This window comes from Apium graveolens, chromosome 11 (assembly GCF_009905375.1).
Source record: "Apium graveolens cultivar Ventura chromosome 11, ASM990537v1, whole genome shotgun sequence".
In the NCBI taxonomy this organism is placed as follows: Eukaryota; Viridiplantae; Streptophyta; class Magnoliopsida; order Apiales; family Apiaceae; genus Apium; species Apium graveolens.
The window spans coordinates 144,016,199-144,035,560 of NC_133657.1; positions in this window are offsets into that span (position 1 = coordinate 144,016,199).

Here is a 19,362-nt window from a genome sequence, read left to right on the forward strand (position 1 = left end):
ATGTACAATAAACAAACCATAGAAAAATAGATAATTATATTCACCCCATTGGAAGTCCTTGCCAAATTCAGGTCTTACCCTCACAAATGCTGATCAAACTTCTTAAATGTTGGTCATCATTTGCTGTTTCCTCTACTAACTTCTCAACCACAGTTGCTTTCTGCATTCAAATAAATAACAGACCTAGATTAGGTACTATGTCAAACAGATCAAAATTTATCCACAAACAACAGGTCTTGAATTTTACCTCTGGATCATCTAAAGACTGGAAGCATTAGATTGTGCCCAGACTCAGAATTCAACAAGTCCCTGACATTCTCATTATAGATTTTAACTCCTGGATTTTTTTTCCAGAAAATCTCTCTGAATTCTGTTTTGACAAAGAAATCGTAAAAGTCAAGTTCCCGTATTTTTTTTTAGTGTCACATATTCTGATCAAACGTTTCATTGGCTGCATATGATTCTATGTTCGATGCATATGATTCTATGTTCTATGCAGAAAAACGATATATGAAAGCAACATGTAGATCACCTTCATGTAATTGCCTTCTATTAACTAAGGTCTTGACACTACTTTGCAACAAATCTAGTCTGACAATATGCAAATATAGTTGCTGCTGAAGATAGGAGATCATTAGCCAAAGCTTTGTAAACAATAGTGTGATCTTCAATGCATTTCCACGCCATGTGATCCTTTGCCAATTGCTCCCTTTTATTCAATGGCAAAGGAAAACATAACTATAAATTTCATAAAATAATCCATACATAACCGTTAACCCTTAAAGTATATCGCGGTATACTTTTTTATCCTTAAAGTTTTATGGAGTGTACTTATGACCCTTATAACGACACAAATCGGAGGGTGAAATGACTTTTTTGTCCCTCCAATTTATACCGTTATTTTTACTGTAACTGTAAAACGGGTTATGTTGGAAATGTGATAAGTTTTTCACCTATATATATTCTTTTCTCTTTCAAAGACTCAATATATATAAATAGTGTATAACACACACTTGTTTATGTATTAATAATATTAAAGCTACGGCTTTCGTTTTCTCACCAAGAGCAGCTTTTCTCCTACAACATTAGAGCTTCGACTCTTTTTCTCAACTAATACTCTGTATATTATTTTCTTGGTAATTTCACAAATGAAAAAAATCATCTTATTTATAGACTACAGATTTACCATGTTACATCATGGTATACCTCATTACATAATTAATATAGCTAGCTACATGCATGCAACTCAATTTGTGCCACCTTTACTTTGTCATGCCGCCTACTTTTTATTTAGGCTTCAAACTTGAGTGTTTTACTTTTTCACATGTTCACCATCCATTTTCTATTATTCCAATTTCTAGTGGGTTTGACATTTGACGAAAGAATTATATAGTGCCAGCTTCTTGATTAATAACACACGTATTTGACCATGCACCACCTTGTACATAATATTGTGGCACACCTTATTTCCTCGGTATATTTTCTGGATGACTAGCTGCTGCCTATCTATAATCCAGCTATAGACATTAAAGCAGATTCTGGAAGAGTTTGAATTCTAACACTCCCCCTCAAACTCGACTTTGCATTCCCAACTTATTTTTTATTTTGTAAAACACATCCGACTTCAAAGGCTTCATGAAAATATTTGCTAAATTTTCTTCTGTTCTGCAGTGCACTAACTCCACGATTTTATCATTCACTTTTTCGCGAAGAAAATGATATTTAATATTGATGTGCTTGTGGCGACTATGTGACTAGATTTTTCGCGAGAGAAATAGCGGATTTATTATCCACATAAATTTTAACCAGACCTTCCTTCGCAATATTTAATTCGCCCAAAATGTAGGATAGTCACATAGCCTGACATGCGCATGATGCTGCTGCCATGTATTCCGCCTCACATGTTGAGAGGGCAACTGTCTGTTGCTTTTTTGATGACCACAAAAATATTGTTGAACCGATATGAAAAGCATATCCTGATGTGCTTTTCCCGTCATCCAAATAACCACCATAATCACTGTTTGAGTAGCCAACTAATTCTGAATTTTGAGAATGTGTATAAAATAGACCATTATCAAGCGTACCTTTAATGTATCTCAAAATTCTTTTAGCTGCCATGAAGTGATCTTGCTTCGGTTTCTCCATGTACCTACTAACCAATCCAACCGCATACATAATATCGGGACGAGTGAAAGTTAGGTACCTCAGACTTCCAACCAAACTTTTGAACAATGTCGGATTTACCGACTCTCTCATTGAATCAACTCGGAGTTTTATGTTTGCTTCTGCTGGCGTGCTCACTGGTTTGCATTCCTCCATTCTGAACTTCTTTAAAATCTGCTCCGCATATTTTTTCTGAGACATAAAAGTCCCGTCTTTGTTTTTCTTCACCTCGACTCCAAGAAAGTATGACATTTGACCAATATCTTTCATCTCAAATTCGTTAATCATAACTTTCTTAAAATCATCGAACATACCATGGTTATTTCCAGTAAAGATCATGTCGTCTACGTATAAGCAAACAATCATGATATCTCCCCCTGAATTTATTTTCATGTAGAGAGCATGCTCGTATGGACTCTTCAGAAAACCATTTTTCTGAAAGTATTCATCAACCCTTGTGTTCCATGCTCGAGGAGCTTGCTTCAAACCATATAATGTTTTCTTCAGTCTGTAGACTTTATTTTCCCGGCCTTTCTGAACATATCCGGGAGGCTGCTCAATATAGAATTCTTCTTCAAGATAACCATTTAGAAATGCTGATTTGACATCCATCTGAAATATCTTCCACTAGTTCTGAGCTGCAATTGCTGTAAGAAGTCGTATGGTATCTACTCTTGCAACTGGAGCGAATACCTCGTCATAGTCAATGCCATATCTATGCTTGTAGCCTTTAGCCACTAACCTCACCTTGTATTTCTCCACTTCTCCATCTTGATTCATCTTGGTTTTATAGATCCACTTGACACCAATTGCTTTGTGTCCTTCTGGAAGATCTGTGAGCTCCCATGTATCATTCTTCTTGATTGCGCCAATTTCTTCATCCATGGCTTGGTTCCATTTGCTTTCTTCAGAAGCCTCTTCAAATGAAACCGGATCACATTCAGCCATTAAATAAAAGAGAGAATAATCAAAGGATGTTTGTACCGGACTTGTTGCTTCATAGATATTATCCAGACTCCGCATTTTTCTCGGTGCTCCCCCTGAACTGCTGCTTCCTCCTATTGATGGTGTCGACGTAGGAGTTTGTTGAGTCGGACTTTGTGGAGGAGTTAGATCATCATCTCCATCATCTTCAATGTTAGAGTTATCACCGTTGTTATCATCATTGTTAAGGAATAAACTGACAACTTTTCTTTCTTCCTCGCTCCATCTCCAGTAATCTGATTCATTGAATTCAACATCTCGAGAAATAATTAAATTCTTTGTTAGGGGATTATAGAGTCTTGTAAGGTCCCGTAAGAGGGCTATTTTAAGCTAGAAGGGGGGTTGAATAGCTTAATTACCAATTTAAAAATTGTTATGGTATTTTAAAAATATTTTATCCCTTTTTAAAACTTTACCGAGTGGTTATGCAGGTTATATGTGCGGAAAATAAAGTGCAAGGAAAGAAAATACCACACAGTGATTTTATCCTGGTTCGCGATGGTGCAACCTCTAATAGATTCGCTCACCCCTACTCCAGTCCCCGAGCTCCTCTCCCGGACTCGGGATTTTCCCTTATAATAAACTCGCTCATTTAGTAGGCGGAGAAGTCTTTACACCCTTTACAAGTATTTATCTTGGTGCGTAACACAAGGGTCACCACCTCAAAATAAATATATTACCTACACAACTTATCTTAGACAATAACTCCCCGCTATTTCTTCAAAGTTGTTGTAAAGCCTTTGTGTGGACTTGGCTTCCTTAGCTTTTGCCGGTCTTGGATCTTAGTGATCCGGTCTTGGGGTCTTTCCTCTTCTTCACGGTTAGTACGTCTAGGATTTGGGTCTTAGAACGAGAATCACCTCACGTCACTTCACCTCACTACAAAACTAACAAGACAATCCACGAAACAAAACAAGTAGGAAAAGATTTGTTTTGAACTAGTATGTTCCTGTACTAGCCCACAAATAGTATAATATTCAAATAAGAATACTTGACTTAAGATAATAAATAGTAGTCCAAGTATTTTTATGATTACTCTTTTATAGATTAAATAGATAGGTGGAGTAATATAAGAAGTCTTTTTATATTAAGCACTTATGGCTTATGATTTCTTTAGTATTCTTCTTCTTTTGATTAATTATTTATAGAACGAAGAATACTTTAATTACAACCTCGGAGTTGTAATTTTACCTTTAAGTATATCAACTTAAGGGTTTAAGGTATACTTGTAAATTGACGTGTTGTGCATATATTGTGTACTTGATGATTACATAAACAAAATACCTAAGTAGATTTTACTTAGTGAAATAATGTAGCACTCGACGGATAAGAATTTTAGTCCCGACGGATAGCTGATTATAGTCCCGACGGATGATGACTTATTATCCATCGAGTGAGTAGCTTATGTAATAATAAGTCTGTAGCACATTTATGCATACACCTTTGTATAAATTCTGTAGTAGCATATAAGTCATGTTGACTTTAACTAGATATGCAGAATAGGTTGATTAATTGTACATAGATGATGTCTTGTAATTCTGTATAAATGAATTGAAGTCAAGTGCCAAAATAACTACCGACGAATGATTAACAAAGCCATCTACGGATTATCAAATAGCTATCAACGGATGTTCAATATAGCAGTCGACGGATGATCAATGAAGCCATCAACGGATGATCATAAAGTCGACGGATGATCATGTACTCAACGGATAAAGAATTCAAATATCAGTTGACAGTGACAGCATAATCACATGCGTCGAAGTGTATGCAAATGGAATGAGGAAGCCTATTAACTGGGTAACAGAGAACAAAGTAACAAAGCATTAGACCCGGTAGTTTTTATAATGATCTTGTCTTTTGACTTTGTAATCTTGGTAATATATAAACCAAGAAGTAGCAAATAGAAACTAAGATCTGAGATACAAAAAGTGAGAAACATTTGTAAGAAGAATTATTAGCATTTCTCTGTATTCTCAGTAGTTCATATTTGTAAGCAGCTGTGAGCATTCTTGCACACAGAGTTCTCTCGATATAATATATATATATCTCTGGTGGAATTGTTTAAATCCACCAGAAAGTTTTTAAAGACTCTTGTTTTTAATTACTTGTGTTTTGGTTCACTTAAGTTTTTATTCCGCATTGTGCTAATCAATACACTTATATTTATATTCGAGTTTGAACATTTTTATTTTAAGAAAAAGGTTCAAGAATTCCATTCAACCCCCTTTCTTTAATTCATGCTATATTGTTAAGGGACTAACAATTGGTATCAGAGCAAGCTCTTAACTTATAAAGAGTTTAAAGATCAAAACAATTCAGCAAGATGAACAAGAAGGATGTTGGAGTCAAGATTCCTTTTCTAGATAAAGACAATTACCCTCATTGGAAGGTAAAGATGCATCTTCATATGCTTTCTCAAGATGAGGCCTATATGGACTGCATAGAAAGAGGCCCTCATGTTCCAATGAGAGCTGCAATAGGAAACGAGCCATCAGTCCCCAAGCCAAGGCATGAATGGTCTGATCCTGACATTGAACAGGTCATAAAGGATAAAAAGGCCATGAATATTCTGTTTAATGGAGTTGATGTAGACATGTTTGACAACATTATCAACTGCAAAACTTCCAAGGAAGTTTGGGATACTATACAGATAATCTGTGATGACACTGAGCAAGTTAGAGAAAATAAGATGCAGCTCTTGATTCGGCAATATGAGCATTTTCACAATGAGGAAAGTGAGTCTCTCACTGACATTTTTAGTAGGTTTCAAAAACTACTAAATGCTCTCAAGTTGCATGGAAGGGTCTATCAGACTAAAGATTATAATCTGAAATTCCTTAGATCTCTTCCAAAGGAATGGAAACCAATGACAATCTCATTAAGAAACTCACAAGATTATAAGGAGTTTACTTTGGAGAGACTGTATGGCATCCTGAAAACCTATGAGCTTGAAATAGAGCAGGATGAAAGGATGGAGAGAGGAAAGAAGAAAGGAGGATCCATTGCACTAGTTGCTGAGTTGGAAAAGGAGAAGGAAGTGAAGATGGAAGCTGTTGAATCAACTTCAAAGGTCTGTGAGAACAAGGGCAAGGGACTTGCAGTAGAAAGTGAAGATTCATTGAGCCAAGATGACATGGAGGACATTGATGAGCACCTAGAATTTCTTTCCAGGAGATTTGCCAAGCTCAAGTTCAAAAAGAACTTTGGAGCAGCCAAGCCAAATAGAAACATGGTGGATAAGTCAAAGTTCAAATATTTCAAATGTGTCTTGGCAAGGCATTTTGCCAGTGAGTGTAGGAAATCAGATTCCAGTAAGAAAAAGTTTGAGTCTGTGGATTATAAGCAAAAATACTTTGCTCTACTCAAGCAAAAGGAAAGGGCTTTTATTACACAAGAAAATGACTGGGCAACAGATGGTCTGGATGAAGATGAAGATGTCAGCTATGTCAATCTAGCCCTAATGGCCAAGTTTGATGAGACAGAGACAAGTTCCTCAAGCAATCAGGTAATTACTACAAACCTTGAACATTTATCTAAAGCTAAGTGTAATGATGCCATAAATGACATGTCTACAGAATTATATCATTTGCGTGTTACACTTAAGTCTCTTACTAAAGAAAATACTAAAATCAAAGAAAACAATTTGTTTTTGAGTGAGAGAAATAATGTGCTTGAGTCTCAGTTTATTGATTTTGAGAAATTATGAATTGAGTGTAAGATTGCTAAGGAGGAATTAACTGAGTCCTTAAAGAAGGAAGAAATTTTGAAGAAGCAGCTCGAGCGTGAACAAGAGGTGATTAAAGCATGGAAAACATCCAGAGATGTCCATGCTCAAATCACCAAAGTTCAAGGAATCGTGTCCTTCTGTGATGAAGCCTGGAAGAAGAACAAAGAGAAACTAGAACCTAATTTGGTAGATGGACTGCTAACCGATGTAGACTCGACGGATGATGAGGACTATCCGTCGGATAATAAAAAGTGTTATCCGTCGAATGATGAAAATCCTCATCCGTCAGTTGTGAGCAAGCCCATTAGTAAAGCCAAACTAGTTAAGCTGAATGAGAAGTATGGGTTTGTTTCCAAGAACTTTGTTTCAGGAGAGTCGAGTCAAGTTAAGAAAGGGAAAAAGGCTAATGTTGGTCACATGACTGTCAAACAGTTAAGTAATAGACTTGAAAAGATTGAGGTAAAAACAGAGACTAAAAAGAAAAACAATAGGAATGGTAAAGTAGGGATAAACAAACACAATAACTACACACCTGATAAATATGCTCCTAGAAAAATCCGTGTCAAGTGTGGTAATGTAAATCATCTGTCTGTTAATTGCAAATCTGCCATGCCTACTTCTATGTCTGTGCAACCTCAATTTCCTATCATGAATGCCATGCCTCCCATGCCTGTTAATGCTATGTCTACACAGAACATGAATGCACAGTTTGCTAATATGCCATTTGCACCTAATCCTTATTATGCTGCATATAGTATGTCACAAATGCCATTTAGCATGCCTTACTGGAATAACATGTTTACCCATAGCATGCCATTTCCTGTTAGTCATAATATGCATGATAATTCTGTTGCTATGAATGGTTTCAAAGGCCCAACTCAAATGACTAAGGATGAATCTGAAATTCCCAAGTCAAATGAGATAAAGCCTAAGAAACAGAAAAAGAAAGCTAACAAGGCAGGACCCAAGGAAACTTGGGTACCAAAATCAACTTAATTTGATTTTGATGTGTGCAGGGAAACAGAAAGAATCTTTGGTACTTGGATAGTGGTTGTTCAAGACACATGACTGGTGATTCTACCCTGCTCACGGAATTCAAGGAGAGAGCTGGCCCAAGTATTACTTTTGGAGATGACAGCAAGGGTTTTACTGTGGGATATGGCTTGATTTCAAAGGACAATGTCATCGTTGAGGAGGTTGCTTTAGTGGATGGTCTCAAACACAATCTGTTGAGTATCAGCCAGCTTTGTGATAAAGGCAATTCAGTAACCTTCAACTCAGAAGCCTGTGTTGTGACTAATAAAAGAAGCAACAAAGTGGTTCTCACTGGTGTGAGAAAAGGAAATGTGTACCTAGCTGGTTTCAACTCATCCAATGTAGAATCTGTAACTTGTCTTCTCAGTAAAGCAAGTCAGGATGAAAGTTGGTTATGGCACAAGAAGCTATCCCATTTAAACTTCAAGACCATGAATGAGCTGGTAAAGAAAGAACTGGTCAGAGGCATTCCTCTAGTGGAGTTTTCAAAGGATGGACTGTGTGATGCCTGCCAAAAGGGGAAGCAGATTAAAGCATCATTCAGGAAGAAACTTGATTCAACAATTGAAGAGCCTTTGCAACTTCTTCACATGGATTTGTTTGGACCAGTCAATGTATTGTCCATCTCAAGGAAAAGATTTTTCCTAGTAATTGTAGATGATTTCTCAAAGTTCTCCTGGACATATTTCCTAAAATCTAAAGATGAGGCTAGTGAAATCATCATCAATCACATAAGGCAAGTCAATAATCATCCCGATTTCAAGGTTAGAAGAATCAGGAGTGACAATGGAACCGAGTTCATGAATTCTGTCATGAGAGCATTTTGAGAGGAAAATGGGATTCTGCATGTGTTTTCAGCAGCAAGGACTCCATAACAAAATGGAGTAGTGGAAAGGAAGAACAGATCACTTATTGAAGCTGCAAGGACAATGCTTGAAGAATCTAAACTGCCAACATATTTCTGGGCTGAAGCTGTAAATACTGCATGCTACACTCAGAATATTTCTCTGGTTAATCAAGCAAGATGCATGACTCCCTACCAATTGTTCAAGAACAAGAAGCCAACTTTAAACTTTTTTCATGTCTTTGGCTGTAAATGCTATGTTCTGAGAAATCAATCTGACCAAAATGGGAAGTTTGATGCTAAAGCAGATGAAGGAATTTTTGTTGGATATGCTGTTGGTAAAGCATATAGAGTCTACAATCTTAGAACCAACATTATTGTGGAATCAATACATGTTGTGTTTGATGATAAAAAGATTGAAGGACTGAAAGATAGAGATTACCATGAGAGCCTCAAATTCGACAATGTGGAGATGGTTAGTGATGACAGTGATGATGAAAGTGTTCAAGAAACAGTGTGTAAGGATAATGCAGATAAATCTACTACCAATGAAGCACAAAACTCAACATCTGTCGAGTTGTATAATGCTTCATCCGTCGGAAGACAATCTGCGCTATCCGTCGGGAGACAACCAGCTTCATCCATCGGTACTCAAAATTCACCATCCGTCGGGTTATCAAAAGGAGCAGGAAGTCATGATAAATCACCTATAGAAAGTTCCCCTTTCTCAAATCAAAGATCCACAAACTCAGGGGGAGTTTCTAACAATCAAAACTCAATCACACATCAAGACAACAATAAGGTTTCTTCATCTAGAGCTAATCTGCCTCAACAAAGGAAATGGACAAAAGATCACCCATTTGAGCTTATCATTGGTGATGTTTCTTCTAGAGTTCAAACAAGAAGAACAACTCAGGAAGAATGTCTATACAGCAGCTTTCTTTCCAAGGAAGAACCAAAGAAGGTAGAAGAAGCTTTGTTGGATCCTGATTGGATTTTAGCTATGCAGGAGGAGCTAAACCAATTTGAAAGGAACAATGTATGGAAGCTGGTACCCAAGCCTAAAGAAAAGAACCCAATAGACACTAAGTGGGTATTCAGAAACAAGATGGATGAAAATGGCATAATAGTCAGGAACAAAGCTAGATTGGTTGCTAAGGGCTATTGTCAGCAAGAAGGAATAGATTTTGATGAAACATTTGCTCCTGTTGCAAGACTTGAAGCCATCAGAATCTTCTTAGTCTATGCAGCCCATGCCAATTTCAAGGTCTATCAAATGGATGTCAAAAGTGCCTTTCTGAATGGAGATTTGGAGGAAGAAGTTTATGTCAGTCAACCTCCTGGTTTTGAAGATCCAAATTTTCCAGAATATGTCTATTATCTTGTGAAATCACTTTATGGACTGAAGCAAGCACCTAGAGCCTGGTATGACACTTTATCAAAGTTCCTTTTGGAAAATCACTTCAAAAGAGGTACTGTAGATAAAACTTTATTTTTCAGAAATGTTAATGGCTCTAGTATACTTGTTCAAATTTATGTAGATGATATTATTTTTGGCTCTATAGATGAGAAACTTTGCAAAAAGTTTGCCAAATTGATGCAAAGTAAGTATGAAATGAGTATGATGGGAGAACTAACTTACTTTCTTGGTTTACAAGTTAAGCAAGTTAGTGATGGAATATTCATTAGTCAAACTAAATATATTTTTGATCTTTTAAAGAAGTTTGATCTAATGGATTGCACATCTGCAAAAACTCCCATGGCCACAACAACTAAGCTTGAATTAAACACCACTGAAAAGTCTGTGGATATTTCAAGTTATAGAGGCATGGTTGGCTCACTTTTGTACTTAACAGCTAGTAGGCCATATATAATGTTTGCTACATGTTTATGTGCTAGATTTCAGGCTGATCCTAGAGAATCTCACCTAATAGCTATTAAGGGAATTTTCAGATATCTCAAGGGAACATCAAACCTTGGAATTTGGTACCCTAGAGATTCTGGTTTTGATCTAACTGGTTATTCAGATGCAGATTATGCAGGTTGTAGAATTGATAGAAAGAGTACTACAGGAACCTGTCAATTTCTAGGAAACAAGCTTGTGTCCTGGTTCAGTGAAAAGCAAAATTCAGTCTCTACTTCCACAGCTGAAGCTGAATATATTGCTGCTGGCAGTTGCTGTGCACATATTTTATGGATGAGAAATCAATTGCTAGACTATGGTTTGCAAGTTGAGAGGATTCCTATTTTCTGTGACAACACAAGTGCAATTGCCATCACTGAAAATCCAGTACAACATTCAAGGACAAAGCACATAGATATCAAGTACTATTTCATAAGGGAACATGTAATGAATGGTACTGTGGAGCTATATTTTGTTCCAAGTGAGAAGCAACTTACAGATATCTTTACCAAGCCACTGGATGAATCCACCTTTTCAAGGTTGGTAAGTGAGTTAGGTATGCTTAATTACTCTTAAATCAATCTGAGTTATTTTGCAAGTTGATATGCAGCCAGAAATTTAATTAATTTTTCAGTCTTGGATGAAATTTTGGCTAAGTCAAAATTTACATCTCGACGGATGACCCTTATCCATCGAGTTTGGTCATCCGTCGATATACGATTTGCTAAATAAAAATCAATTACTTTTCTGGAATATTTTATGTCTCGACGGATAACAGTCTATCCTCATCCGTCGAATTGTCTTAATCTCAGCCGTTAATTCCCTGTACATTATCCATCGAGTATACTTGCAGTTTATAAGCATTAAACGACGGATAATGGGTGGAATTTTTACATTTTATTTTTTAAAACGGCTATTTTAGGCAATTACTATTGGTTACTTTATTTTACTTTATCATTTTTATCAGTTATTTTTGAGACAGTATAAAAGCTTATTTCATTGCAATTGCTTTTCTTTTATCATTCTCAAATTCAACTGCTCTAATTTCATTCTCTCTCAAGCACCTACTCTCCTTCTCTTCAAGTTCTTATTCTCTAACAATGGCACCTGTAGTAAAGATCATGTCTCAAACTGGGTTCATTTATGAGAAGAACAATTTCATTGCACTAGTTAACAAGGGTATCCAGCAATCAGATGACTATCACAAGATGATGGAATTTGTGAAGAATTGCAAGCTCAATTATGCCATGCTGGAATCACCCACAATCTTCTGTGAAGTTGTTGAAGAGATGTGGACCACTGCTACCTACAACTCTACAGATAAGACCATCACTCTAACCATCAAAGGTAAAGAATTCTGTATCAATAGTGATGTGATAAAAGCATGTGTTATTATTCCTGATAATAATATGACTTCACCACACAATGACACTGATATTATAAATATGCTTAATTCCATGCACTATGCACTTCCTACTTCTAAACTAAGTGATATTAGGAGAATGGGTCTTAGGAAGGAATGAAGTTTCTTGTGTGATGTAATTACAAAGGTCTTCTCAGGAAAGATCAGTAATTTTGATTCAGTGAATATTTCCATGCTTAACATGCTATATATGCTAGTTACAGATAAATTTTATAATTTCAGTGACCTTGTTTTGTTTAAGTTAGGTTTTAAATTAGGTGAGTTAGCTAAAAGAGGTAAGAATGTGTATTATGCTAGATTTCTTATGTTATTGGCTAACCAACTCTGTGAAGAGATTGTGCTTGAGAACCCTAACAAAAAACTGGATTGTTGGGTTCAAGAGAGAAGGCTCATTGCATATTTGAACAGGGCCAATCATCACAAAGATGTGCCAATGTTCTACTTCCCTGTAATGCAAGCACCTCAGGTAAGTGAGGTAAGTTCATCCATCCCTACAACTCTTCCAACCTCCACAATTTCTTTGAGTTCAGGAGTAGCTATGGCAACTGTGACAATGACCAAACAGTTGCCTACCAAAGCTGCCAGACCTACTGCTATTTCCAAATCCAAATCAAAGAAAACCCCCTCTGGTGTCTCTCAAAAGATGCCAGTTGAAAAATCCACAAAAGCCAAAGAGGGGAGTGTGAAGGAGGGTAAGTCAGGTGAGGGAAGGGGTGAACATAAAAGAAACCCCAAGAATAAGGTTGGAGAGTTGAGTGAATCCCAGCCTAGCCACACTGCAGTTTCCCAACAAACTGCAGTGCTTAAAAAGGACAAAAGCTCACTTCTAGCTGCATCCTCCCAAAAGGATGTAGCTATTGAACAAAGCTCTCAACCAAGAGCACAGGCCAAGAGGGTTAGGGACACAAGCTCACCCCAAACTTATGCCAGAAAGAAGAAAGTAAAAACCTCTGGGGATGCACAAGGTACACATACAGTGCAAACTGGTGCTAAAGACACAATCAGTGCACCTTCACAAATTCAGCTTGATGTGGCTCCTAAAATGTGGAGTCACAGCCAAAATCTTTAGTTATAGAAGCACCTCAAAAACCATACTCACCAACAAATTCTATGGATGTGGATATGATAAGCACATCAATTCCTGATTCCCCTTCTTTAACTCTGTTGGGGAAGCCAAAATCTAGTGCAAGTAAGCATCATCTTTTAGATTATTTGTTGGCTCACTTGCCAATTCTTTCAGGAACTGTTGTGTCATCTGTGCCTAAAATATATTCAATCAGCACATAGTCAACAATAGTTTCTATTCCCACCTCATTCATTTCTACTCTCTCGACGGATATTGCTCATCCGTCGAGTAGTGATTGTATCCCGACGGATAAGCCTAACAGCAGTTATCCGTCGGATAGCAAAACCACTCACTCGATGGATATCACTCATCCGTCGAGTATCTCTGCACAACTTCAAACTTCAATTATTTCAAGTGCAGAAGATTTAGTGGTTGTACAGTCACTCTTAGGATTGAGAGAGCAGAGTGTTTTGAGTGAGAGGCTGTGTTGCTCCCAGGCAAAAGGAGAGGAAATGAGTGAAAATCTGCAATCCATTTCTTCAGGATTGGCAAAAGGGAGTGAGAGGAGTCCCACCTTAGTAGGTGAAGGTGAGGGTGTGAGGGTGGGGAGCCAGGGTGAGACCCTGATGCAAGAAAAGAGAGAACATGAGAGAAAAGCAGGTACAGAGGGTATAAGGGTGGATCCAGCCATTGCTCATGAGTCAATGATTGTGGATGATGCTGAAATGGAAAGACAATTTCAGCAACATTACAAAGCTGTAATTGATAACATTTCCTTGGATGCTGACACTTTTACTCATCCTGTGTCAGCCTATCAACTATTGGATGCTCAAGGCAATGAGGAGGAAGAGAAGACTTTAAATCTAGTACATACTTCAGAATCTCTACAAAGGGATAAAGTTGCTGTCAATTTGATGCCTTCTACAGCTGGTGAGCCATCTGAAGAATTTGGATTGAATTCTAATGATGATGACTCTATTTCATTTGATGGAAGCATGAACTTAGGGGAGATGAAGGCCCAAGTTCAATTCCAGATCTACCTGAATGGGCATTGACAAAGGAGTCTACACCAGGACAATTCAATGTATCCTTAGTCAAACAAATCATGTCTATCCAAAAGGCCATTTAGAACACCTCAAATGCTGGTACCAAGGCTATTCTTCAAGCACACCTAGATTCTCTACATCTCATGAAGCTACAACAATTAAGACAGAATCTAAGTATGGATGAACTCAAAAAGGATATAGCTGACTTGAAGACATAGAATTCTGAGAAGCTGGATTCAATCATGCCCTATGGTACCATGCGGGATCTGCTACTGAGATTGAGAAGAGAATCAGATGCTGAAAAGAAGCTGGCCAAATTGGAGGACAGAGTTCAAGTTATTGAACACTCTGTGGTCACCATTCTTTAAAATCAACAGTCTCAGACCAGTCTTCTAATGCAACTGGCTAAAGCACAAGGCTTGACCCCCAACTTGATGATAACAAAAAGGGGGAGAAAGGACCAAGTGAGGGGGAGAAGCTTCAAATACAAATTAGTAAAGTAATTGTGCCTTCAATTACTGTCTCAAAGCCACCAGTTGTAGATGGTATAGATCTGATTAAAGCAGCAGCAGCTAACTTAAAAGTTGCTGAGAAAGAAAAGTTGAGTTTGATGAACTGGGAGAAGATTGATGAGGAGATACAGAAAAAGTTTGAACTTGTCAAGGAGCCAGTTAAATCAGCCATCCATCACTCTCAAGTCAAGCAAATTAGTGTGAATGAGATGAGCATGAACTATCTGGAAAGAAGATAATCTTCCTGCATCAAGTCTCCAAAGGCTGAAATGATTCTTAAACCAAGGGCAAACTACTCAAAATCATCCTTGAAGAACCCCTTGGACACTGTGTATGAGACACCCAAGCCTGATAAAAAGAAGCTTCTGTCAAGATTAATTGTTTTCTATAAAGATCCAACTGATTCAGCTTCCAAAAGGAGGATTGCTAAGATATTCAGAAATAGGAAGGAAATTTGTGTGATAGCTGGACATCCTCAATTTGCTCAAGCAAAGAGAGAAGAAAAAGCCAGATTGAAGCAGGAAAAGAAGCAAGCTGCTCTAGATGCAAAGAAGTCTAAACAAAAGAAAGAGAAGATTGCTATCCTGGCCAAGCTACAGGCTGTGAATTCATCTCAACAAATTCCCTCTCAACCATCTGAAGCTACTGAATCAAGGGAACAAGTTGAAGAACAGAAGAAATCTCCAAGAAAGAAAGAACTGGCTAAAAGAACTAAAAGGAAACTGGATATTGTTGACAAGGAATTGGAAGATCAGTTTCCTAAGGAATCCACACCAGCTACAACTCAAGCATCAAAGCCCTCTGTGGTATTCGAAGACATAAGGTGGTGGATCCCTACAGGAATATTCATGGTGAACCTATTGTGCCCAAGGATGAGCCAATAGAATGGGAGAACATACCAATTCCAGACTTCAATCTACCAATCCTTAGCAAGCCAAAAAGGACAAAGTCAAGAGCAGTCAAGCAAGTGAAGCTGTCACCTCTAAAATCCAAGTATGTAGTCAAAGCTCAGCCCAAAGTCAATAAGGGAGACTACTTGTACTTGTGTGACATCAAAGAATTTTCTGATCTAAATCTCTATCTGGATGAACTAGATGAAGAAAGAGGTATTGATGCATACAGGAACCTACCTGAAAGGTTAGTGTTCAAGTACAAAGGAGGAAAGGAGATTCAGTGGCCACTTTACAGGATTCTTCAAGAGAGCCAAGCTATACTGATTAAAGTTTATTCATCCTTCAAGAAGAACTTTGGGTTCAACATCACTGCAAGAAGACTAGTATTGAAGAAGATTGAAGAACTAAGGAGTGTTAGAGCTAAAGATGAACTCCCAAAGACTCTAATCATCCCATACACAGGGAAAAGAGTGCATCTAAGGCCCTACTGGCTGATGGAGTTCATAGATGACAAAGGGGTGAGAAGATTCTTCAGATTAGAAGACCAATTGAGCATCTCCAGTAATGAGACTCTCTTGGAAATGCAAGGAAAGCTAAATCTCTCAGGATCTGATGAACTGGAATTCCACAGGCAGCTCCAAAATCAGATTGATGAAAACAACAGAAAGCTTGGAAGAAGATCCAGACCTTCAAGAAACTAGAAAAATCTGCTCAGGCTAGAGGATCATCTTGAAAATGACTGTGAGCTAAACTTTGTACATTTTGATTAATTGAAGCACTTTTCAGTATTATCTACTTTTCTTTAAAGATGTATGTTTAGGGTGTTTTGTTATCATCAAGTATATCTTAATTTATGGCTATAATTCTAGTATACATAAATTGGGGGAGATTGTTGTGCATATGTTGTGTACTTGATGATTACATAAACAAAACACCTAAGTAGATTTTACTTAGTGAAATAATGTAGCACTCGACGGATAAGAATTTTATTCCCGACGGATAACTGATTATAGTCCCGACGGATGATGACTTATTATCCATCGAGTGAGTAGCTTATGTAATAATAAGTCTGTAGCACATTTCTGCATACACCTTTGTATAAATTCTGTAGTAGCATATAAGTCATGTTGACTTTAACTAGATATACAGAATAGGTTGATTAATTGTACATAGATGATGTCTTGTAATTCTGTATAAATGAATTGAAGTCAAGTGCCAAAATAGCTACTGACGGATGATTAACAAAGCCATCGACGGATGATCAAATAGCTATCAACGGATGTTCAATATAGTAGTCGACGGATGATCAATGAAGCCATCAACGGATGATCATAAAGTCGACGGATGATCATGTACTCAACGGATAAATAATTCAAATATCAGTTGAAAGTGACAGCATAGTCATATGCGTCGAAGTGTATGCAAATGGAATGAGGAAGCCTATTAACTGGGTAATAGAGAACAAAATAACAAAGCATTAGACCCGGTTGTTTTTATAATGATCCTCTCTTTTGAATTTGTAATCTTGGTAATATATAAACCAAGAAGTAGCAAATAGAAACTAAGATCTGAGATACAAAAAGTGAGAAACATTTGTAAGCAGAATTATTAGTATTTCTCTGTATTCTCAGTAGTTCATATTTGTAAGCAGCTGTGAGCATTCTTGCACACAGAGTTCTCTCGATATAATATATATATCTCTGGTGGAATTGTTTAAATCCACCAGAAAGTTTTTAAAGACTCTTGTTTTTAATTACTTGTGTTTTGGTTCACTTAAGTTCTTATTCCGCATTGTGCTAATCAATACACTTATATTTATATTCGAGTTTGAACATTTTTATTTTAAGAAAAAGGTTCAAGAATTCCATTCAACCCCCCTTCTGTAATTCTTGCTATATTGTTAAGGGACTAACATGACGATTATAAGGTCAAAGTATACTCTCTTAACTTCAAGCACGCTTATAAGATTTATGAGTCTTAGATAAGATCCAATTAAATAAGTGCAAGTAATTGGCTTAAGATTGTGCTTTCAAAGTTTGGACGAATAATTACGAGTATTTTATAGATATCGTAGTATAACCCCACGGAACACTGAAAGATGTTATAAGGGGCTTATACGATATGACTCGTAATTGTTTATATACACGATATCTGTTAGCCAAGATCCAATTAAATAGCATAAATTAATTGGCTAACTCGTGGATTTGATTTGTCCTTAATTTTAATGGATGATTACGAAGTAGTTTATATGGAACAAGCTATAATCCCCCGGAATGCTAAAGATGTTAGAAGGGATTACACTTTTACTTCGTAATATTTTATATGTACGTTATTAGTTAGACAAGATCCAATTAAAGAGTGTTAAGTAATTGTCTAACTCGTACGATCCGTTTAAGATTTGACAAATTACGAAGTGTTTAAATGAGACAAGTAATAATCCCCCGGAGAGCACTAATGCTAGAAAGGATTACACTTAAACTTCGTAATTATTTTATGAGCACGAATGAATCTTAGCCAAGATCCAATTAAAGTGAAATAAATAATTGGCTAACTCGTACTTGTGTCAAATATAATCTCCCCTTGGAGATAAAGTACTTTTCTTCTTAGATCTTCTCGTTGGAATGATTTATGTGAAGACCAAGTACTTATTCCAATTCTGAGTTCGAATCTAAGTTCTCCCCGAGAACTTCCTTTATAAGAGAGCTTGTATTAGAGCTTAAGATGAAGTAGAGAAGTTAAGTACAAAGCTTAAATACAAAGAACTCAAATAAGAAGCTAAAACTAACCACTTTTGGAAAACGGTCGGAAAAGTTCGCCGGAAAAATTCGCCGGAGGTTCGGCCGAATTTTGGCACTTTGGTCGAACTTGGGAAGCCCTTCGGGAGTCCGGGAAGTGGTAGTGGATGAGATCACTTGGTGGGATAAATCTTGGTTGGGTGAAGCTAAGCTTGGGTTTCAAAAACCTTGTCTATATGTAAGTATATAGAAGATAGAGAAGGTTTTTGAGAAGAAGTGTGTGTATAGAATTTGAAAGAGAAGAAGAGAAGCACTTCTTGAAAAAATCCCAGCAACTTTGTGGCTCTTTAGCCTAAAGAAAATGGGTTGGGTTGGGGTGGGGGTTTATTTATAGGAGGTGTTGGGTGGATTGAATGGTTGAGATTTGAGAAGGAATGAATGGTGGATGTAGTGTATCACATGGATTGATGACATGACAAGTAGGTTGTGTTTATTTGCAAGTGGGAAGGAAGCACAAGCTAGTATCCATTCAAATCTCAGCTGATATATATATATATATATATATTAAATATATATTTTCCTTTTCTTTTAATCATTCTTTAATTACTTTAATTATGGATTAAACACCATTAATTATGACCACCCCAAAAACTCTTAAATAAATATCATAAAAAATATGATAATTACCTAAATATTATAAAATGATTCCCTGTAAGTTTTGGTCAACTTTAGTCAATGGTAACTAGGTCAAACGTGGTCAACTGTGGGACCAACTGCCTCGATTTTTGTGCCCGGACAAAAATTCTCTGAATGCTACAAAATTTTTACCATACTTATAAAATACCATTTAAATGATCCATACCAAATTTCAAGTCATTATAGCATGTGGAAGTATTTTATTTAAAAATGAAACTGTTATGTCAGCCTTTCTTCCGAATAAAAATATCGTTGGTCTTGAAATAAAGGAGATGGATCTTTTGACCAAAGTTTTGACTTGTATAAATACTTAAAATATATTTTCTAATATA